Source organism: Anabrus simplex, chromosome 1, assembly GCF_040414725.1.
Source record: "Anabrus simplex isolate iqAnaSimp1 chromosome 1, ASM4041472v1, whole genome shotgun sequence".
Taxonomy (NCBI): Eukaryota; Metazoa; Arthropoda; class Insecta; order Orthoptera; family Tettigoniidae; genus Anabrus; species Anabrus simplex.
In genome coordinates, this window is record NC_090265.1 from 761,643,132 (window position 1) to 761,667,848 (window position 24,717).

Here is a 24,717-nt window from a genome sequence, read left to right on the forward strand (position 1 = left end):
GATGTTCTGAAGCCTTAATTTCCATTACAATGGATGCTTTCGATAAACCACGCCACATCTCTAACTCCAAAGGTAGTATTCTAGTCTGATCACAAAGGACTTTGCTTGGTGTTAAATACGGTGCTCGTGACACATTTTAAGGGTCTTAGTCTGTAGAACTGTCAGTGGTTTCAAATCTGTTCTATGCCTGTCGCCACAAATAAAATTCATGTAACTTATGTGAGAAAAAACACAAGGATCTCTGTCCAGAAACTGATAAGACTCTTTTGTCTCCTGAACACATTGATAATTGGAGCAATTCCATCACATAACCTAGAAATATGCTGTACCGAGCTCGATAGCTGCAATCGCTTAACTGCGGCCAGTAGTCTATCCAGTGTTCGGGAGAAACTGGCTTCGAACCCCACTGTCGGCAGCCCTGAAGATGGTTTTCCGTGGTTTCTCATTTTCACACCGGGCGAATGCTGGGACTGTACCTTAATTAAGGCTACGGCCGCTTCCTTCCCACTCCTAAGCCTTTCATATCCTATCGTCGCCATAACACCAATCTGTAAGATTGTTATAAGAAACGAAATATGCTGTTTCCAACTTTGTGAAAGCATATTGCGTTTTAATGCGTTTTTAAACAAAGGAAAGATAATTGGATGAGTGTCTGATCAACAGGCGCTATTTTCACCCTAAGAAAAACCGCAAGAAACGTATAATAACAGACATGTGGCACGTACCCGTGATCGCGTATGGTACATGTTTTAAGGACTTATATTTATTTTGGTCTGGATTACTCATGACATTCAACTACTGCAATCCATGTGGACGGAATACTATTTCTTTAAGTGAAATAACACCGCTTGAACAGACACTACTCATTTACTAGAGCACGTAAGAGACATTAGTCTACTGTATAATGTGTTTCCGGAATTACTCAACAACAGTTTTATTTTGATACTGCACTCTACTTCTGAATTCGAATCTCACAAGATGCTGCATATTTTTACGCCAGTTTGGTTGCGCAGTTAGAAGATAACAGGACAGCCGTTATTAGGCCGGGTTCGACTCCCCACCCAGCACATACAATACTGACCGTTACAACGTCTCTCCCTTCTATAGACCTGGGTTTGTATCCTGAGCAGTTCTCATCGAGCCCAACAAAGCCCAGCTGGGTGCGGTCCTGCCGGAACTGAATAGTGTACAGCCGTGTTCAGAAATGCTGCCCTACTCCAGTCGCCAAGGTGCATGTCGTTGTTTCCTTTTGCCGCATTCTTCCCGGCGTAAGGTCGTTGACTACGGCTCTCAGTTGCTAGAGTGACAGGTATTTAGTAATACTATGTGCTAATAATAATCATTATTGTTATAGATTTTGGCCATCTAAGGGGCACGGAAAGTAACACTGTGCTGTTATCTTGATCCTTCTTTTCTTGAACTTCCAATAGTTCTTCATCCTATCACTTTGGTGTTTCCTCATATCTTGTCCTCCTCCCGGAAACACTAGAAATCTTGTATCAGTCTTCTGAAAGTTGTTCTCTTTTATCTTCTGTTATGTGCCATATCTCTTTTATACTACTTTGATCCACTGGTTGCTCTTGTAAACACTCGTTTTGTCAATCTGAATATTTTCTTTTCTGTTTTGGCTATGTCTTCTATTTCACCGCTTTTCATAGAGAACATTAGTTCTGTGGTATAAAAACTCTCTGCTTTGATTACGGTGATGTAGTGTTCGATTTTAGTTCTCCTTGAGAGATTCTCCTTCTTCTTAATAATAATAATAATAATAATAATAATAATAATAATAATAATAATAATAATAATAATAATAATAATAATAATAATGGTCCCAGGAATTAACCTGGGAGGAGTCCATGTGGCTTTTGTCATCACATGGCTCTGGGCAAATGGGAGTGAAACGCGTCGTTGCTTGTCATCTGCAACTATAACATATTGGGTTCAGCAAGAGAACCCAACTTAGCCTCTTTCACTCCAACTCCAGCATGTAACCTACAAGAGGTGTCCCTGTTAAACCGAGCAACCCAGTGGAAGGTTGGGTAACCAATCCCAGCGGGAAACTGGGTCGGTGAGCCGATCAGTGCTGGTGGCTTCAAGGCTTACAACCTTGATAGTTAAAAACCCGTTACCTTTTAGGTAACCACCATTACGACTCTCGTAATACTCGAAACATGGAGACAAAGAATATTCAGAAATGTACCCCAGGTGGTAAACAATCCACCCCCACACAGTCTGGGGCAAGCAGGTCATCGGATTCTGGGGAACCTGCACCTTCATGCTTCCCACTTCTATCTAATTCTGCTAAACGACAACCAAAGAGACACATCGAGTACTTTGCTACAATAAATATTAATTCCCTACTGAAGGTAGGTAAGCTCAAACAAACGCTTGACGTGCTGGAAAAGTACAAGGTTATGATAGCAGCGCTACAAGAGACTCGGTTTACCGACGAGGATACAATAGAGTCCGGAGTGTACAGAATCTACAAGGGGAAACCTGGTGAAAGAGTTATCAAGACACTTCCACAATTTGGAACTGGGTTTGCGGTACACCACAAGATGGTTGACCATTTTTAGATTTCACTTCACCTAACGGAAGGACCTCCGCGTTATCCTTCAGGTCTCGTAATAGAGCATACACAATCGTAAATTTCCACTCACCCACGAATGACACAAACCGTTCAAACCTGGAAAATGTAGAACAATGCTGGGCCACCTTAGAAGAAACTCTAGATATGATCCCTTCCCACCATTCCATCATACTCATGGGAGACTTCAATGCACAAGTCGGTAAGGAGTGGAAGTACCGGAAGATAGTAGGCCATTATCCAGCCCATAAGAGAACAAACAGAAATGGAGAACGTCTCATTGAACTCTGTGACAAGTACAACTTAGTCCTGAAATCAACAGCCTTCAAACGTCTACCTAGAAAGGCCAAAACCTGGAGGAGTCCAAATCCTATACTTGGTGAATTCCAGTTAGACCATGTTGCTATAGCACGGCAACATCATACGGACATACAGAACGTCAAGGTATTACGAGGAGCCAACATAGATTCTGATCACTACCTTTCACTTGTTAAGATTAATATGCAACCCTTTAGAAAAACACCAACTCTCCAAAGTAGTCGTAAGATACCCAGGTTCAACACTCTGCGACTGCACGATGAGGATTGTGATTTTCAGGATACCCTCAGGAAGAATACAGAGAAAGAAGGATGGCCTGCCTTACAAAAGGCCTTGCTGGATGCCGCTCAAGAAACTATCCCTGCCTCATCAACCAAAGGCAAACACCCATGGTGGAGTTCAAAGTGTGATGAGGTTATAGAAGAAAGGCGTAAAGCCTGGACTAGGTGGAACCAACATAAAATTGAAGCCAATTATGAAGCCTTCCTCATGCAAAGAAAAGCTACAGCTAACACCATCCGCAGTGCCAAGAGAAATTACCTCAGGAGCCTAATACAAGAGGCTGAAAATAATTTTCAGAGAAACAACTCAAGAGACCTGTACAAAGGACTTAAGAAGCAAACGACCCAGTACACAGCTCCTACCCTCATCCTCCACGGGCCAGATGGAAAACTTCAACTGAACAATAAAGACTGCACCAAAACTCTTGCAGATTATTTCCAGAAGCTACTAAACGCAGAGGAACCTAAAGAAAAGCTTATTTTCCATGAGCCTTCACACAGGAACCCTGATTCTCAACCACCTACGAGAGAAGAAATAAAGGACATCATCGCTGGTCTCAAGAACAACAAGGCTTCAGGTGAAGATGGCATAGTTGCCGAGATGTGGAAACATGCAGATGACCAGTCTTTGCAGAGCATCCATCAAATCATAAAGGACATATGGACAACAGAGTCCCTACCCGAAGGATGGACGTCTGCCGTGATTCACCCCCTCCACAAGAAGGGAAGTAAGACAGATCTCAACAATTATAGAGGTATTTCCTTGTTACAAATTACCTACAAGATCCTCTCTGTAGCCCTGCTTAATAGAGTCACTACACAGCTAGACTCACAGTTAGGTGAATACCAAGCTGGTTTCCGTAAGACTAGATCTTGTCCAGAACAGATACACAATCTTAAGACAGTTCTCAGTTACAAAAGCCGAGGTGGACATCCCTGGGTGGTGGTCCTAGTAGATTTTCAGAAAGCTTATGACTCTGTGGACAGAGACACCCTTTTCTCCATACTATGGGAACTTGGTCTGGATGGGAAGACCCTACGATTGATTCAAGCCACTCTGAGGAACACGACGTCCAAGGTCAGGTTCAGAGGTGAACTATCTGAAAGCTTTCCAATCAGAACAGGAGTTAGACAGGGTGATGGTCTCTCCTGCATTCTCTTCAACTGTGTCCTGGAAAAGATCATTAGAGAATGGAGAACTATGCTACCACCGGGAGCTGGACTGAAGCTTGGGTACAAGAGAGACAACCTCATTGTCCCGTGCCTAGCCTTTGCCGATGACCTCATTCTACTGGCAAAACAATATAGAGGAGGCTACCTACAACTTACAGAGTCTTTATTGTGTAGCGGTTAAGACTGGTCTGAAAATCAGCATCCAGAAGACTGAATTTATGACCAATATCAAGGAGGCCCCTTCTACAATTCCTCTCATAGACGCTACCATACGAAAAGTACCTGCGGTTAAGTACTTGGGAGAATGGATCTGCGAATCAGAGCGAGAACCCAGCCATAGATGCCAGATGTACTAAGTTTGAAAGGGCTTATCACTCGTGTCGTAGTATCTATTCATCTAAGTGCCTCTCCAAGAACCTCAAGCTCAGACACTACAACTCGGTAGTCAAACCATCTGTTCTGTATGCTTCTGAGTGCCTTGTAATGGCTAGGAAGGGCCCACTCAGAAAGCTGGAGTTAAAAGAGAGGAAGATCCTGAGGAGGATATTAGGACCAATCAGAGAGGAAGGAGGCACTTACAGAATCCGCCATAATGCTGAACTGTATGAACACCAGGAGGACGTCGTCACTTCTATAAGGAAAAGGCGCCTGACCTTTTATGGACACTTGGCCCGTCTGGATTCCGAAAGACTCACCAACAGGATATTCACAGTAACAGGAAGAGGCAAGGCTTCTAAGAACAAATGGATCACGTCAGTTAAGTCAGATATGGAACAACTAGATATCCCACCGGGACAAACTCATGACCGACTACTGTTCCGTCAAGCCATCCGACACGGAGTTTTCCCAACGTCCCTTACAAGTAAGAAGACTACAGGAACTAAGTGGACCGAGGAGAGAAAGCTGGCTCATAGTCAGCAAATGAAGGAGTATTGGAAGAAGAAGAAAGCAACAACTTTACCCAAGAGTAGATACGAGCCCCGTGGTCCTCAGTAGGCTTAAACGACAAAGAATAATAATAATAATAATAATAATAATAATAATAATAATAATAATAATAATAATAATAATGGCCGAAAGCAGATATCAAGAGCCTTAGAACAAAATATGGTACAGTTGACAGGGTCCCTTACTTTAAAAACCTCGATGAATTTATCGAACCGAAAGGCCTTGGAAAGTACTCACAACAAACTCGTCTCAAAAAAAATTTTAAAAGACATTAAGGTGAGTCAAATACATCTCCAACAAAAGAATCTATATGACGACATACAAAAATTCGGAATTACAACACAGTCATAAAACCAACAGTCCTTTACGCAAGTGAAACATTGGCACTCAACAGAAAACAAGAACTCGATGAAATGAAAAAGAAAAGAAGAGAGGAAGATCATTAGGAAAATCTTAGGAGCAAAATACGCCTAAAACGGTTACAGGTTACAATCAATCAAAACAAAAGATACGTCCTCAAACATCGAAATTGACATTAGAAAAAGATGAACGAAATTCTTCGGTCATTTCACTAGATTACCAGGAAATTGATTGACAAAAAGGATAATAGATTATGTAACCTCACTTAAGAACACAACACGTTGGCTTAACAAACTTCGAAAAGTTCTCAAAAATGCAAACATAAGTTCTACAAACATTCTAAGAGACATCTTTAGACACAATGTAAACAACTGTGAAGCTACATCAGAGCAACCACAACAAAAACAGTACAGACCTAAGTGGCCGGAAAGAATGAAAGCCTATTGGAACACAAGAAGAACCCACAGAAGAACTGATTGAGTTATTTGTTTAACGTGTTCCGATATTTCGAGATTTCGCTACTACTTATAATAATGATATTAACAATAATAAATAATAATAAAATACATTTTAATGGTTCTTAAATGTTATAGGACAGAAGTGCTGGGAAGATACGGGAAATTTGCCCTCAAAGTAGTTTTTCAAATGTGCGAATGAACATAATGTCACGGACAAATATAGCAATCGGTACCATCTTGAAATTCGTAAGCTTTTCTCATGTTGTTTGTTTTCTATCAGCAAATTGACTACAAATCAAATCAAAAGTAAAATACAATTATTATAAAACTAGCAAATGTACCCGTGCTTCGCTACGGTATTCTGCATTGTATACGAATATTGAAGTAAATACTGTTCATGCAGTAAATAAGATTGTTTTAAAATAGCATGTCTCTTAGCGTTATCCGAGAAACAATATGGAGAGGTCCCCATACGTTGTTTCCAGTGTAAAGTGCTTGTTACGGATTTGTGATGATAACGACAGGCTCACTTGCCTACTGCCATTCACAATCGAGTTGGGAAGTTTACATTATAATTGCAGGCCCCATTGCCTACTGCGCGGTCACAATCGATTTGGGGAGTTTCCATTACAATGGCAGCCCCCTTTCCTACTTCCTACTTCCAGACATATTACAAATTGAGGAGTTTTTATTATAATGGCAGGAAACTTCCCTACAACCAGTCAAAATTGAGTTGTGCAGTTATCATTATAATGATAGGCCCCTTTTCCAACTGCCAGCCAGCTTCCTGCCAGTCACACCAAGTTGATGAGTTTCCATCAAAATAGCGGGCCAGTATGCCTAATGCCAGTCACATTTTAGATGGGTACATCTGTTTATAACTGCGGGAACGCTTGCCTACAGCCAAAGACTGTATGCTGCATGCTCCCTTGCCTTCTGAAAGTCAAATCGAGAAGTGAATTATTCATTACAATGGTAGGCCTGCCTCATTAATGCCAGTTACACAGGAATTGGAGAAGGACTCCATTCCTACTGCCAGTCATAGTCGGTGTGCGGAGTACTGATTACAATAGCAGACACACCCTTTCTCGATCGCTACAAAATCGACATCAGTGAATATATATAGTTCGACATACGAAAGTATGTGCTTGTTTACAATATTGCAGACCTTCATTTACAGATTAACTGCTTCTAAACGGTACATCATATCGAGAAAGGATTGTACCATAAGACGCCAGATTTAGTGGGCTAAATTGCTGGTCTTATGATATCTCATCTATTCATGGGTCAGATTGAGTTAGAAACTTGGAATAGGGTAAAATTTGTGTAAGATTATCTCACATTGCATTGCTTTTCGGATAATTAAGTGACAGCTACATACATAGCATTTGGCTCACATATGGCTACTGGGTGGACCAATTTTCGTGTAGAGTATGATGATTCTATCTTTCCTCTAAGTGATGGAAGGTATGAATTATGTATGTGAAAAGTCCAAATTTACTTAACATCGAGAAATAGAGAAAAATCAAACGTAAAATGGATATAAATACGACAAAAAGTCGTAAGACCAAGGTTGTAGATCACTCCAAATTGAACGGGGATTGTGCCATACGTTATGTGATAATACTTCCCGAAGGTCTGCACCATCATTAAAATTGCCTCCATATTTCGATATTCTTCGGGATAGAAAGGGAAAAATGTAAAGCTCTTGGAAGTTTTCCGCCCGTTACAGGCTAAAACGTAGAATTTTGCCAAATTTCAGTTTTCTTTCTCGACTGGCAGATTATGCCGCAATCTGGGTTTTCGGTGAGAAGTGTAAGAAGTAGGACTTTCAAGAAACTAAACCAAAAAATATGCAGATGATCATTATTACCCCTTAAGCGTGTAGCTGTACGAAAATTTCGACAAAATAGTCAATGTACAGGCACACAGTAGTTACGATTTTATTTACATAGATAAATAAGGAACCTGCTCCACGTACAACACCTTGTGGGCTATATCCGCTGGACTTAACCGGAAAAACGGACCGTTTATGATATCTCCCTTATTAATCCTCCTGTCGAAAAAGTGCACATGAAAAAAAGTTTTAGAGATGGAATTCCATCACGTTTGGTCGATTTCCAGTCAGGTTGGTCTTGTACTGTGTATATTGTGTAAGAGTAAAATCACCATTTCGGTTCCCTATAAACCGCCGGTCCATTCCGGGAACATGAAATGTTATTGATCAACACGTAGCGTTTGACAGGTGGATGTTAATGTAAAGTTTGACTCAAATATCTTCAGTAGTTTTCAAGTTGTAAAACATACGCTTTACACGCACCCGCTCTTGAGTTAAGTCCGGTGGGACTTGTACCGGAAAACGGTCCGTTAATGATATCTCCCTTATTAATCCTCGTATTGAAATGATGCACATGAGGAAAAAGGCTTAGAAATGAATTTCCATTAAGGCAGGTAAATTTACATTAAGTTTGGTTGTCTATATTTTGTGAGAATGCAAAATGACGGTTTCAATTTCGTATAATCCCCCAGTCAATTCAAGGATTTAGAAACAATATTTGCCCTAAAACCTACCGAAGGACAGGTGGATTCTACTGTAAATATCAAGTTTGATGGAAATATATCCAGTAGTTTCCAAGTTATAGACAAACAGACAAACAAACAAACAGACAGACACCAAAACTGAATATATGCAGATGGTTATTATTACACTTGAAACGGGTAACTGTACGGAAATTTCGCCAAAATTGTCAATGTACAGACACACTCTAGAAGTGCAGACATTTATTTCGATAGTTACTGCTTTGTAACTGTACGACGTATCTACAAACGGACCTCACCATCAGACGCCCCTTTCAGTGCTCTACATGGTTGGTCCTATGATATCTTCTCGTATCTCCTATATTCATGGGTTAGATTGAGTTAGAGTCATTGAATGGGGTGAAATCTTGTACAGTTTTTGCATGTTACTTTATATTTTTGATTCTCATGTGACAGCTAGAATCATAAAATTTGGCTATAACATTGCCAATGGTCATGTCAATGTGCGTGCCGAATGTCATGATTCTACCTTTCCTATAAGTGTGCCAAATGATAATATATACGTGTAAAAGTACAAAATCAACTTGTATTTAATGTATTAGGGATAGAAATACGACGAAAAGTCATAGGACAAAAGTATTAGATCTCTCCAAAATGAAACGCCATTTGCTTTGTGACTTGTGATACGACTTACTGATTAGCCACCAATTACCCCGAAACGAAGGTCTGCACCGCCGTTAAAATTGCATCCATATTTCGGAATTTTCCTGGGCCAAAAGTTACACATTTGCATAGCTTAGAATATTTCCTCAAAGGAAAGAGTGTACAGCATTCGGGATTAGCACTCGCATACATGCGTGGTAATTAAGGAAGAAAATAATACAGTTTAGTAAGTTGAAATTAATAGAAAATGGATTATAACTGAGGACATCCGGATGACGACAAATATATAAATACCAAGTGAATGTATTGGAAAATCAAATGCTCCTCAATAAATTATGCCGGTGTGAGTTATGGATATAAGAAAGCGGTAATCGGAGAGAAATTTAGGCGCAGGGATTCTTAGGTAATCAGATAAGAATATGAATATTTGTGTTATTATTTAAGCTATTCGAGGACGGTTATAACCTCCAATGATATTCCGCCAATACCCCGCAGAATGGCCGATTGACGACTCTCTGCTTTCTACCCAAGGAACAACCACGAATTTAAAGGAATGATGAGGAAAATGGTAATACGTTACTTCCCTGCTGGCAAGCAGTCAGAGACGTTATCGCTCTGTCGGTCACTCAATGCCGAGCATGGTATCGGCAGAAAATAGTAAATTTCTCCGTCATTTGAAGAGTAAGGTAAATTATGAACATAACGAAAGTTGTTTATGATGAAGAGCCCGTTCACATACGGTCCACAGAGTTTGCAGAAAATCAATAGTATAAGAGAAAATGGAGAACAACCGTTGTGGTTTTCCTATAAAACCCCCGTCTTTTCAAAGATTCTAAAATGATATACATATCGAGACCTTCCCCGGGATGAGTATACTCTAAATATGAAGTTTGGTTGAGATCTATCCAGCCTTTTCGACGTGATGGTGGAACAAACAAACATTTTTATTTTTTTATTTTGCTAGTTGCTTTACGTCGCACCGACACAGATAGGTCTTATGGCGACGATGGGACAGGGAAGGGACAGTAGTTGTAAGGAATCGGCCGTGGCCTTAATTAAGGTATAGCCCCAGCATTTGCCTGGTGTGAAAATGGGAAACCACGGAAAACCATTTTCAGGGCTGCCGACAGTGGGGTTCGAACCTACTATCTCCCGAATACTGGATACTGGCCGCACTTAAGCCAAACAAACAAACAAACAAACAAACAAACAAACAAACAAACAAACAAACAAACAAACAAACAAACAAACAAACAAACAAACAAACAAACAAACAAACAAACAAACAAACAAACAAACAAACAAACAAACAAACAGTACTCCTCGTCCTATAAATGAATATTTGACACAATTTGACGTTTGGAATTCCAACTTCATCTTCATATTATTATTATTATTATTTTCGTAACACTAGTCCTTTGTCAGAAATCACCGAGAACAAATCGTGCTACTTCCCTTTGAATGTTTTCCAGTTCTCTTATTAAGGCAAGGAATCCCATAATATGGCGCCGGTCACTATAAATGATCTTTATTCTCTATTATTATCAGCCATATTCAATCGTTTTTACGATGTGGCCTCTTTTAAAGTCCGAAGCAAGGTAGGTTTTCATGAGGTCTCTCCATTTGGGACGGTCTTGAGCGATGTTCTGCCAATTGATCCCAGTAATCTTACGGATGTCTTTATCCCATCTGTCCGGTGGTCTTCCCCTAGGTCTCAGATGATCTTTCGGACTGCACTCAAGCACAAGCTTTGTCCACCTACCACCAGTTCTCCGAGCAACATGCCTGCCCACTGCTATTTTAGGGTAAACACCCTTTCTAAAATGTCACTGACCTTTGTGACTGACCTGATGCAATCTGCTCTCTTCCTGTCTTTCTTCGTGAAGCCTAGCATGAACCGTTCCATAGCTCTTTGGGTTGTTCTGAGTTTTTGCTTAACAAACTCGCTCAATGTCCAGGTTTGACAACCGTAAGTCAGTACAGGGAGAACACTCTGGTTAAAGACTATCTTCTTCAGGTGGGTTGGCATGTTGATCTATATTATTAAAGGAAAAATCTGTAACCGTACTCTAACTGGGTCTTCTCCTTCACACCCTTACTATAAGCCCTTAGAACCCTCATAACCTTTCTTAACAACTTCGTTAATGTGATTATGCCAATGAAGGTGATTCATTATATTAATATCTAGATGATCCCAGTGATCCCCAGGAGCCAGTCAACATACTAGTTAAAATGAGATGGATTTTCCTCTTTATGAAACAACTTGCGTTTTCATCCCATTTACACTCATGTTGTCCATCTCACGTCTCTCTAGGTTCCTGCAGTCATTCACCATCCTGCAACTCATTAACTACTTTATACAGTACTAGCATGGTACCCGTGCTTCGCTACGGTATTATACTGAAATTTATAACTGCATGCTTATTGTTTTAGATATATAATCCGCCGAAATTCGCAATCTGACAAGTTTTCAGCGAGAGTCCACCAAAATTCCCGATCTGACTCGTTTTCTATTAGATTACGGCACGTTTCCTCCCATTTTTCAATCTTCCTTTCGAGCAATCGATTTCGTACTTCCCGGGCTAGGCTCAGGTATTCTTCCCGGTCAGTTGGGTCCGTAAATCTTTGCCATACCGTATATTCCTATAATCATTTTAAATCTGGATAAAATCCTTCAGGAGATCCGGCGTGGTGTCTTATTGGGAACCTTGGCGGCACTGAACCCGCGGCCGGCTGCATTCTTAGTCATTACCCGTCCAGGAGCCGTTTCCAGCGCGGTCCGCACATTTGACGACGGTCCGTAACATTATTATTATTATTATTATTATTATTATTATTATTATTATTATTATTATTAATGTTATTCTTCTTCTTCTTCTTCTTATTATTATTATTACTATTATGTATTGCTGGGATGAATGATGACAGGGAAAACCGGAGTATCCGGAGAAAAACCTGTTCCGCCTCCGTTTTGTCCAGCACGAATGTCACATGGAGTGACCGGGATTTGAACCACGGAACCCAGCTGTGAGAGGCCGGCGCGCTGCCGCCTGAGCAACGGAGGATCCTTATAAGTACATTAAGAACAGTAAAATCAATTGGTCTCACCTCCGTTTACACCCCACCGCCGTTAGTTTTTATTGCCAACCCCCCCCCCAAAAAAAAATTAAAAGAAGGCGTGTTTCTTTATGTTTAAGGGAGATTCCAAACACCAATGTTCACGTCTATTACCTTCAGTTTTGAGATATGAGCATCCCCATAAATATAATTTACTTTTGTCACTTCATTTCAAACTACTCCCCCCCCCCCCCAAGTGAATTTTCCCGCAAAAAATACTTGTTTCTTTAATAGTGAAGGATCTTCTAAATACTAATTATCACGACTCTAACTTCTTCACTTTTTGATTTATGTATCCTCATGAAAGGAATTCAACTCCTTTACACTCCCGCCCCCCAAGATGGTTTGCCGCCCAAAACGCGTTTTTCTTTGTTTTTAAGGGAGATCCAAATACGACTTATCACGTCTGTAACAACTTTAGTTTTTATTAGATGTATATATTCTCATACAATTAAAGTCAATTAATTTTTCAATTCTTTCACCCCCCTCCCCCTCGCTTCATTGGATTTTCCGAGAATACGTGTTTCTTTACTTTTAAAGCAGATTGCAAATATCAAATTTCACGTCTGTAACATCTTCATCTTTAAGATATCAGTAGCCTAAATAAAAGAATTCAACACCATTTTCAGTCACTCTCACCCCCCTCCTCCACCCGAGTGGTATTTCAGAAAATTAAAAATACACGTTTCTTTATGTTTAATAGAGATAAAATACCATTTTTCACTTATGTAACATGTTAAGTTTTTTAGATATACTGTAAAAATTCTCATTTTAAAATTTCACCCCTTTTGGGTTCCCCTTAAGTGGAGTTTCCAAAAACAAATCACCTATGTTTCTTTACATTTACAGGAGATTCCAAACACCCACTTTTTACGTCTGTAACATTTTACGTTTCCAAGATAATCTTTCAAAAAATTCACCCCAATATGTCACTTCTGTATAACCGCCATTATTAGCATTTTCCAAAAACTAAAAAAATACGTGTTTCTTTATTTTTAAAGGAGATCCCATATACAAATTTTCAGTTCTGTAATATCTTCCGTTTCTGAGATATATGTATCCTCATTAAAGGCATTCAACCCATTTTTCACCCTTTTACACCCCTCCTATTGGGATTTACAGGAAACAACAAAAAAATACGTGTCCCTTTATTTTTAGAGGAGATTCTAACTATCAAATTTTACATCTGTAAATTTTAAAGTTTTAAGATGTAGACACATTCATTTTAAAAAATTCACCCCCCTTTTCACAACTCAATATTTGGATTTTCCAAAAACGAAAAAATACCTGTTTCTTTACATTTAAAGTAGATCCCAAATACCAATTTTCAGGTCTGTAATATCTTCAGTTTCTGAAATATAAGTAGCCTCATTAAAGGCATTCAACCCATTATTTACCCTTTTACACCCTTCCTATTGGGATTTTCCGAAAACAAAAGAATACGTGTTTCTTTATTTTTAAAGGAGATTCTAAATACCAATTTTTACATCTATAAACTGTAACAGTTTCGAGATATAGATACACACATTTTAAAAAATCACCCCCTTTACCCCCCCCATTAATTGGATTTTCCAAAAACAAAAAATACGTGTTTCTTTATTTTTAAAGGAGATCCCAAACACCAATTTTCAGGTCTGTAATATCTTCAGTTTCTGAAATATAAGTAGCCTCATCAAAGGCATTCAACCCATTTTTCACCCCTTTTCACCCCTCCTATTGCGATTTTCCGAAAACAAAAAATACGTGTTTCTTTATGTTTAATGAAGATTCTAAATACCAATTTTTACATCTGCAAACTTTCAAAGTTTGGAGATATAGATTCACTCATTTTAAAAATTCACCCCCTTTTCACCCTCCCATTAATTGGATTTTCCAAAAACAAAAAAATACGTGTTCCTTTGTTTTTAAAAGAGATCAAAAGTACCAATTTTCAGGTCTGTATTATCTTCAGTTTCTGAGATATAAGTACTGGTATCCTGATTAAGGGCATTCAACCCATTTTCCCCATTTTCACCCCTTTTCACCCCTCCTATTGGGAATTTCTGAAAACAAAAAAATACGTGTTTCCTTATTTTTAAAGAAGATTCTAAATACCAATTTTTACATCTGTAAACTTTTAAACTTTCGAGATATAGACACACTCATTTTAAAATTTCACCCCCATTTTCACCCCCTTAGCGAAGGAATATCCAAAAATCCTCTCTTAGCGAGCACCTACATCTTAATATGAATATATCCCCAAAATTTCATTTCATTACGTCCAGTAGTTTTGGCTCTGCGATGATGAATCAGTCAGTCAGTCAGTCAGTCAGGACAAGTTATTTTATATATATACTAGCAAGATACCCGTGCTTCGCTACGGTATTATACTGAAATTTATAATTGAATGCTTATTGTTTTAGATATATAATCCGCCGAAATTCGCAATCTGACTCGTTTTCTATTATTTTACAGCACGTTTCCTCCCATTTTTCAATATTCCTTTCCAGCAATCGATTTCGTACTTCCCGGGCTAGGCTCAGGTATTCCTCCTGGTCAGTTGGGTCCGTAAATCTTTGCCATCTTTTCCTTTAATCATTTTTAATATGGATAAAATCCTTCAGGAGATCCGGCGTGGTGTCATATTGGGTGATTTGGCGGCACTGAACCCGCGGCCGGACTGCATTCTTAGTCATTACCCGTCCAGGAGCCGTTGCCAGCGCGGTCCGCACATTTGACGACGGTCCGGAACATTATTATTATATGTTGCTGGAATGGCTGATGACAGGGAAAACCGGAGTATCCTGAGAAAAACCCTGTCCCGCCTCCGTTTTGTCCAGCACGAATGTCACATGGAGTGACCGGGATTTGAACCACGGAACCCAGCTTTGAGAGGCCGGCGCGGTGCCGCCTGAGCAACGGAGGATCCTTGTAAGTACATTAATAACAGTAAAATCAATTGGTCTCACCTCCTTCTACACCCCACCGCCGTTAAGTTTATTTACCGCCACCCCCCCCCCCCACAAAAAGAAATGAAAAGAAGGCTTGTTTCTTTATGTTTAAGGGAGATTCCAAACACCAATGTTCACGTCTATTACCTTCAGTTTTGAGATATAAGTATCCCCATAAAAGTAATTTACTTTTCTCACTTCATTTCACACTACTCCCCCCGCCCCCAAGTGAAATTCCCGAAATAAATACTTGTTTCTTTAATAGTAAAGGATCTTCTAAATACCAATTATCACAACTCTAACTTCTTCAGTTTTTGATTTATGTGTCCTCATGAAAGGAATTCAACTCCTTTACACTCCCGCCCTCCAAGATGGTTTCCCGCCCAAACCGCGTTTTTCTTTGTTTTTAAAGGAGATCCAAATACGAATTTTCACATCTGTAGTTTTTATTAGATGTATGTATTCTCATACAATTAAGCCAATTAATTTTTCAATTCTTTCACACACACACACCCCCCCCCCCCCCGCTTCATTGGATTTTAAGAGAATACGTGTATTTTTACTTTTAAAGCAGATTGAAAATATCAAATTTCATGTCTGTAAAATCTTCATTTTTGATATATCAGTAGCCTAATTAAAAGAATTCAACACCATTTTCAGTCACTTTAACCCCCCCCCCCTCCACCCAGGTGATATTTCCGAAAACTAAAAATACACGTTTCTTTATGTTTAATAGAGATAAAAAATACCATTTTTAACTTCTGTAACATGTTAAGTTTTTTAGATATACTGTAAAAATTCTCATTTCAAAATTTCACCCCTTTTGAGTTCCCCTTAAGTGGAGTTTCCAAAAACAAATCACCTATGTTTCTTTACATTTACAGGAGATTCCAAACACCCACTTTTTACGTCTGTAACATTTTACGTTTCCAAGATATTCTGTAGATATAGTCTTTCAAAAATTCACCCCAATTTGTCACTCCTGTTTAACCGCCATTAATTGGATTTTCCGAAAACAAAATATACGTGTTTCTTTATTTTTAAAGGAGATTCTAAATACCAATTTTCACATCTATAACCTTTAAAAATTTTGAGATATAGATACACTCATTTTAAAATATTACCCCCTTTTCACCCCCTCCCTTAATTGGATTTTCCAGGAACAGAAAAATACGTGTTTCTTTATTTTTAAAGGAGATCCCAAACACCGATTTTCAGGTCTGTAATATCTTCAGTTTCTGAGAAATAAGTAACCTCAATAAAGGCATTCAACCCATTTTCCACCCCTTTTCACTCCTCCTATTGCGATTTTCCGAAAACAAAAAAATACGTGTTTCTTTATTTTTAATGAAGATTCTAAATACCAGATTTTACATCTGCAAACTTTAAAAGTTTGGAGATAGAGATTCACTCATTTTAAAAATTCACCGCCTTTTCACCCTCCCATTAATTGGATTTTCCAAAAACAAAAAAATACGAGTTTCTTTATTTTTAAAAGAGATCAAAAGTACCAATTTTCAGGTCTGTAATATCTTCAGTTTCTGAGATATAAGTACCGGTATCCTGATTGAAGGCATTCAACCCATTTTTCCCCATTTTCACCCTTTTTCACCCCTCCTATTGGGGTTTTCAGAAAACAAAAAAATACGTGTATCCTTATTTTAAAAGAAGATTCTAAGTACCAATTTTTACATCTGTAAACTTTTAAAGTTTTGAGATGTAGATACACTCTTTTTAAAATTTCACCCCCCTTTTCACCCCCTTAGCGACGGAATATCAAAAAATCCTCTCTTAGCGAGCACCTACATCTTAATATGAATATATTCCCAAAATTTCATTTCTTTATGTCCAGTAGTTTTGGCTCGGCGATGATGAATCAGTCAGTCAGTCAGGACAAGTTATTTTATATATATATATAGACTAGCAAGGTACCCGTGCTTCGCTACGGTATTATACTGAAATTTATAATTGAATTCTTATTGTTTTAGATATATAATCCGCCGAAATTCGCGATCTGACTCGTTTTCTGCGAGAATCCACCAAAATTCCCGATCTGACTCGTTTTCAATTATTTTACGGCACGTTTCCTCCCATTTTTCAACCTTCCTTTCCAGCAATCGATTTCGTACTTCTCGGGCTAGGCTCAGGTATTTCTCCTGGTCAGTTGGGTCCGTAAATCTTTGCCATCTTTTCCTTTCATCATTTTTAATATGGATAAAATCCTTCAGGAGATCCGGCGTGGTGTCATATTGGGTGCCTTGGCGGCACTGAACCCGCGGCCGGACTGCATTCTTAGTCATTACCCGTCCAGGAGCCGTTACCAACGCGGTCCGCATATTTGTCGACGGTCCGGAACATTATTATTATTATTATTACTATTATGTGTTGCTGGGATGAATGATGACAGGGAAAACCGGAGTATCCGGAGAAAAAACTGTCCCGCCTCCGTTTTGTCGAGCACGAATGTCACATGGAGTGACCGGGATTTGAACCACGGAACCCAGCTGTGAGAGCCCGGCGCGCTGCCGCCTGAGCAACGGAGGATACTTATAAGTACATTAATAACAGTAAAATCAATTGGTCTCACCTCCTTCTACACCCCACGGCCGTTAAGTTTATTTATCGCCACCCCCCCCCCCCAAAAAAAAAATTAAAGGAAGGCTTATTTCTTTATGTTTAAGGGAGATTCCAAACACAAATGTTCACGTCTATTACCTTCAGTTTTGAGATATAAGTATCCCCATAAAAGTAATTTACTTTTTTCACTTCATTTCACACTACTCCCCCCCCCCCCCACCTAAGTGAAATTTCCCGCAAAAAATACTTGTTTCTTTAATAGTAAAGGATCTTCTAAATACCAATTATCACGACTCTAACTTCTTCAGTTTTTTATTTATGTGTCCTCATGAAAGGAATTCAACTCCTTTACACTCCCGCCCTCCAAGATGGTTTCCCGCCCAAAACGCGTTTTTGTTTGTTTCTAAAGGAGATCCAAATACTAATGTTCACGTCTGTAACAACTTTAGTTTTTATTAGATGTATGTATTCTCATACAATTAAGTCAATTAATTTTTCAATTCTTGCACCCCCTCCCCCCCCCCCCCAGCTTCGTTGGATTTTAAGAGAATACGTGTTTCTTTACTTTTAAAGCAGATTGAAAATATCAAATTTCACGTCTGTAACATCCTCATTTTTGATATATCAGTAGCCTAATTAAAAGAATTAAACACCATTTTCAGTCACTTTTACCCCCCCCCCCACCGCCCAAGTGATATTTCCGGAAACTAAAAATACACGTTTCTTTATGTTTAATAGAGATAAAAAAATATCATTTTTCACTTCCGTAATATGTTAAGTTTTTTTTAGATATACTTTAAAAATTCTCATTTTAGAATTTCACTCCTTTTGAGTTCCCCTTAAGTGGAGTTTCCAAAAGCAAATCACCTATGTTTCTTTAGATTTACAGGAGATTCCAAACCCCCACTTTTTACGTCTGTAACATTTTATGTTTCCAAGATATTCTGTAGATATATTCTTTCAAAAAATTCACCCCAATTTGTCACTCCTGTTTAACCGCCATTGATTGGATTTTCCAAAAACTAAAAAATACGTGTTTCTTTATTTTTAAAGGAGATCCCATATACAAATTTTCACTTCTGTAATATCTTTCGTTTCTGACATATATTTATCCTCATTAAAGGCATTCAACCAATTTTTCACCCTTTTACACCCCTCCTATTGGGATTTACAGGAAACAAAAAATACGTGTTCCTTTATTTTTAGAGGAGATTCCAACTACCAATTTTTACATCTGTAAATTTTAAAGTTTTAAGATGTAGACACACTCATGTTAAAAAATTCACTCCGCCTTTTCACCCCCCACTACTTGGATTTTCCCAAAACGAAAAAATACGTGTTTCTTTACTTTTAAAGTAGATCCCAAATACCAATTTTCAGGTCTGTAATACCTGCAGTTTCTGAAATATAAGTAGCCTCGTTAAAGGCATTCAACCCATTATTCACCCTTTTACACCCTTCCTATTGGGATTTTCCGAAAACGAAAGAATACGTGTTTCTTTATTTTTAAAGGAGATTCTAAATACCAATTTTTACATCTATAAACTTTAAAATTTTTGAGATATAGGTACACAAATTTTTAAAAATCACCCCCTTTTCACCCCCCCATTAATTGGATTTTCCAAAAACAAAAAAATACGTGTTTCTTTTTAAAGGAGATCCCAAACACAAATACTCAGGTCTGTAATATCTTCAGGTTCTGAAATATAAGTAGACTCATGAAAGGCATTCGACCCTTTCTTCAACCTTTTCCACCCTTTCTATTAGGATTTTCAGAAAACAAAATATACGTGTTTCTTTATTTTTAAAGGGGATTCTAAATACCAATTTTCACATCTATAACCTTTAAAAGTTTTGAGATATAGATACACTCATTTTAAAATATTACCCCCTTTTCCCCCCTCCCTTAATTGGATTTTCCAGAAACAAAAAAAAAATACTTGTTTCTTTATTTTTAAAGGAGATCCCAAACACCGATTTTCAGGTCTGTAATATCTTCAGTTTCTGAAGCCCGCCTGGTGGCTGAAGTCTAAAAACGGTCTAACACCGAGGTTAGCCGGTTCGAGTCCCGTTGGTCGAAAAAATTTTCACCATCAGAATGTTGGCCGGCAGGGTAGGGGAGGTGGTGGTATACAATTTCTAATCACTAGATTGCGTGCCAAAAGCCTGGATTAAATTCCAAACCTCTCCGCAGTGCTCATATGGAGTGAGGGCATATGACGCTGTTGATGGTGATTCGTCCGTCGGATGGGGACGTTAAGCCTTGAGCAGACCTCTTGGTGCTATTCGACAGGAGTAGGCTATGTGCCGGCACCGGGTTTCACCCTCTCCCTACTATCATATATCACGTCATTCATTTCATCTCTCATTAACTCCTCTGATGAGGTTGACGTCAGGAAGGGCATCCGGTCATAAAAAAACCGCCACGACAAATTCATCTCACCTCATACCCGACCCCGTAGGGAAACGGGACAAGGGTTGGACAAACAATATCTTCAGTTTCTGAGATATAAGTAGCCTCATTAAAGGAATTCAACCCTTTTCCACCCCTTTGCACTCCTCCTATTGCGATTTTCCGAAAACAAAAAAATACGTGTTTCTTTATTTTTAATGAAGATTCTAAATATCAGTTTTTACATCTGCAAACTTTAAAAGTTTGGAGATATAGATTCATTCATTTTAAAAATTCACCCCCTTTTCACCCTCCCATTAATTGGATTTTTCAAAAACAAAAAAATACGTGTTTCTTTATTTTTAAAAGAGATCAAAAGTACCAATTTTCAGGTCTGTAATATCTTCAGTTTCTGAGATATAAGTACCGGTATCCTGATTCAAGGCATTCAACCCATTTTTCCCCATTTTCACCCTTTTTCACCCCTCCTATTGGGGTTTTCTGAAAACAAAAAAATACGCGTATCCTTATTTTAAAAGAAGATTTTAAATACCAATTTTTACATCTGTAAACTTTTAAAGTTTTGAGATACAGATACACTCTTTTTAAAATTTCAACCCCCTTTTCACCCCCTTAGCGACGGAATATCAAAAAATCCTCTCTTAGCAAGCACCTACATCTTAATATGAATCTATGCCCAAAATTTCATTTCTTTATGTCCAGTAGTTTTGGCTCGGCGATGATGAATCAGTCAGTCAGTCAGTCAGTCAGGCAGTCAGGACAAGTTATTTTATATATATAGATAGATAGATATCATCTGTGATTCCAGTACTTTACTCATATATACAAATAAGAAAGCATAAACATAAATACTGCTAATAATCAACAATACATTTGACAGTGCATCGATATTTATTTCGCTTTAAAATAACGGCTGCTTTTGCTGCGGAACTTATATTTTAGAGAAGTATAGCTGCAACAGAATCCACACCATTTGCACCCAATATTAAGGATTTTTCTTTCTTTCTTGATCGGATCGATTGGTTCCTATCGGTTCCAAAATAGCTGGAATTCCCCCCAGATGTCGAAGCTCATTTTATTATGTTATTCAATGTGTTTATTTATTTATAAGTGTGGTTTTCAGTGGCGAAGCCAGAGCTCGAGGTACTCTGTTATACTTAACCACATATTAATTGGAATACTAAAATAATTAAGATAGTTAAAACTATAAAATACATTATATTTTATAACTTCCCTAATTGCAGGGTTGCAACTAGGACAAATTTCAATACAAAACCTACCATCACTGCTTAGCAGGTTATAAACATTATGTCTAATAAATCCTATTAATATGGAATATGAAATGTCTTTCACATACAATAGAAAAAGGAAAAAGAAACAAAAAGTACGCAACACACGATGCTATTGACTGTAAAATACGGAACCTCGGATGGCAGCTAACACTATGTTTGTCAATACCTAGTGAAGTCCAAAATTGCGATAAGAATTTAGGAATTGTTTTTCAGACTCTCACCATCAAGCCTGTACAATTATATTTATAATATGAGATTATAAATTCATAAATACTCTTATTCTCTAAATCTGCTTCTTCCGGTTGATCAGAATGCAATTGAGATCGCACAGTTGGGTCAAATATCATTTCGTTCTTGTTTTCCGGTTTAGTGGGTAACACCTTCCATTTGCCGCCAATCCAGACGCTTCCTCGCAGACCATATAGCCTCAGACATCGTACGTCGAATACTGTGGTGTTGACTATTCCTTAAAACATATCCGAACGCACAAGCACCAAGGACATGGGCAAGCATTTCTTGCTCTCTGTGGCAACGTCGACAGAGAATGACGTCCTGGGACCTGCCCGGTGAGGAGCGAACTGTGGCAATATTGGTTGTCCTCTTGATTGCTTCCCGTCATTCTTAAATAATTGTGACACCTTTACACTTATGGGGCAATTCACTCGGACGCAAAAATTCACGTTCTAACAATTCGTTGAACATGATTTTACAGATAGACTTAAGAATTAATGTAAACTAATATTACAATTAATTAATGTTACATGTTCTTGAAACGATCTAACTAATCCTCAGGCACACATTCATACTTCAACCATACACTCAGCTGTCCTGAGCAGATAGTCACGGCAGGCGACGTTTACTCTTGGTAAGGAACTAGTATTTGTGATCTGAGCTGACGGGAAATTCCATACTCTGGCTCCGGTTACCATAAATGATCTATTAATTCAAGAATAAGAATCTGGAAAACCTTCTCGAGCTTTTAGAAATTTAAAGCCCAGTCGAATAGTTGATGCGCAATGGCACCGCAGATGGAAATATGCCGATGATAAATTTTGCAAGTGTAAGGCTACAACAATCAGGAAACATGTCCTATCGAAACGTGTTTAACCAAGGCGCAAGTATCTTGTACACCCACAACGGTTCTGTAATGAGAGTTGTATAAATATCAGCGATCTGAACTATCAGAACCTCTAAAACTTCTGCAACTTACTGACATGTGTAGAGAGAGCGGGTGGATGCCATTTGCGCCTTGTTCAAATACGTCTGCAGTCTAACGTATTCGTGCTTAAAGATCCTTTCACGGTTACCCATAAAAATATTTTATACTGATAGAAGAAATGCCAAGATACCTCGCTATTTCATTAACATTACTGTGTTTTCATGTGTGATGTGTATGATACGCTTCCATTTTTAATATCACTAAACAAAATGAGTGCTACAGCAATTAACGGCCTTGCGCTTATTTATTTTCATCTTGCACTCCTTCTCCAAGACTCTGTACATTCCATTCCGGAATTTGTCAAGATCTTCTGCAGTTTCAGATAAAACAACAGTATCATCGGCCAATGTCAGGGTTTTGATTTCCTCTCCTTGGATTGTGATCCCTTACCAAAATTCCTCTTTCATTTCTTTTACTGCTTGTTCTATATATGTATTGAAAATAATGGGAACAAACAGCAGCCTTGCCTAACTCTTTTCCTGATTGATGCTTATTTTCGAAAGCCCTAGATTGTTTAAGTGTAGACTTATTTTCATACAGATTGTAGATAATTCTTCTCTCTCGGAATTTGATCACGATCACCTTCGGAATCTGAAATAGGTTGGTCCAATCAACATTATTGAATTACTTTTCTAGATATACGAACCTATGTACGTGGGCTTGTCCTTCTTAATTCGTTCTTTCAGGAACATCGTTGAAATTATTTAAAGATTCAATATTTTGGTAGCATTTCTTCTTCACCCTCTCTTTATGCCGCTCATATGAAGTCAGCCTTTATAATCTAGAGGCGCCCTTCATATCCGTTCACTGCCGTTTCTTACTTAGCACCTAGAGCAGGGATGGCAAACCTTCTCCAACTAGCGTGTCTTGTTCATTACTTTTTACTGTTATCGTTTATTTTCCTTTAAAGTCATCGCGAAACGCGTCATTTACTTCATTTAGGTATTAGATTGCATTAGAGGAGAGTCGTATAATATGGAATACCATTTACTTCTGGCAGTATAACTTCTTACCGAAATCGGTTATGAAATATAAATTAATATGGTTAGAAAATTCAAATAATTAGCCAAGATTCTCTATATTATTTTTAAACTGTAAATTGTTTTTGTCTTCACGTCAAAATTATTTCTTTCAAAAAGTTGCACTTGGTGGATAATACGGAATAGTCGGCTAATATGGAATAGTAGGGTAAATAATATGTAAATTAAAATACAGCTTCAATAAATTCATTCAGTTATATTTAAGGAACGTTCTTACAGGTGGACTTACAGAAATGTTAAAAAATCGAAAGAATAAAATTGGTAATTAACTTAAATGATAATCTGTATACACTAATTATTCAGAGTTTTCTTTTTATAGCCACTTGTTCATTCAGTGACAAAAGTCACAGATGCAGAAACTGAGATCAATAGGTAATTAAATGTTATAATATACCAGGATTAATGAAATTAATTTTAATTAATTTTAAACGTCATTTTACTTAGAAACTAAAACAGTATTCCATATATCCCGACACACCATGTTTGAATTAAAGGATTCGTCATGCCCTAAACTTTGCACAACAAGGAAGTTACACTGGTGTAGCAATATAAGCAACTCTTGTACAATAAGTAACATTGGATTTCCCAGGACTAAACTCTGTTTTGGTAATTAATACAAGCTTTAAAAGAATTACTTGCAAAAGTTTTTCCAATATGAAAAACAAATATTCTTGCTCCACGCACTAACCTCACTCACGAGCATGTCGAAACTGAATACAAAGCATCATGAGAACATTTACCGTAATTCGACGAGTTTCCACCTGAGAGCAGTACCTTACAGGCAAGATATTGTGGTACTCCAT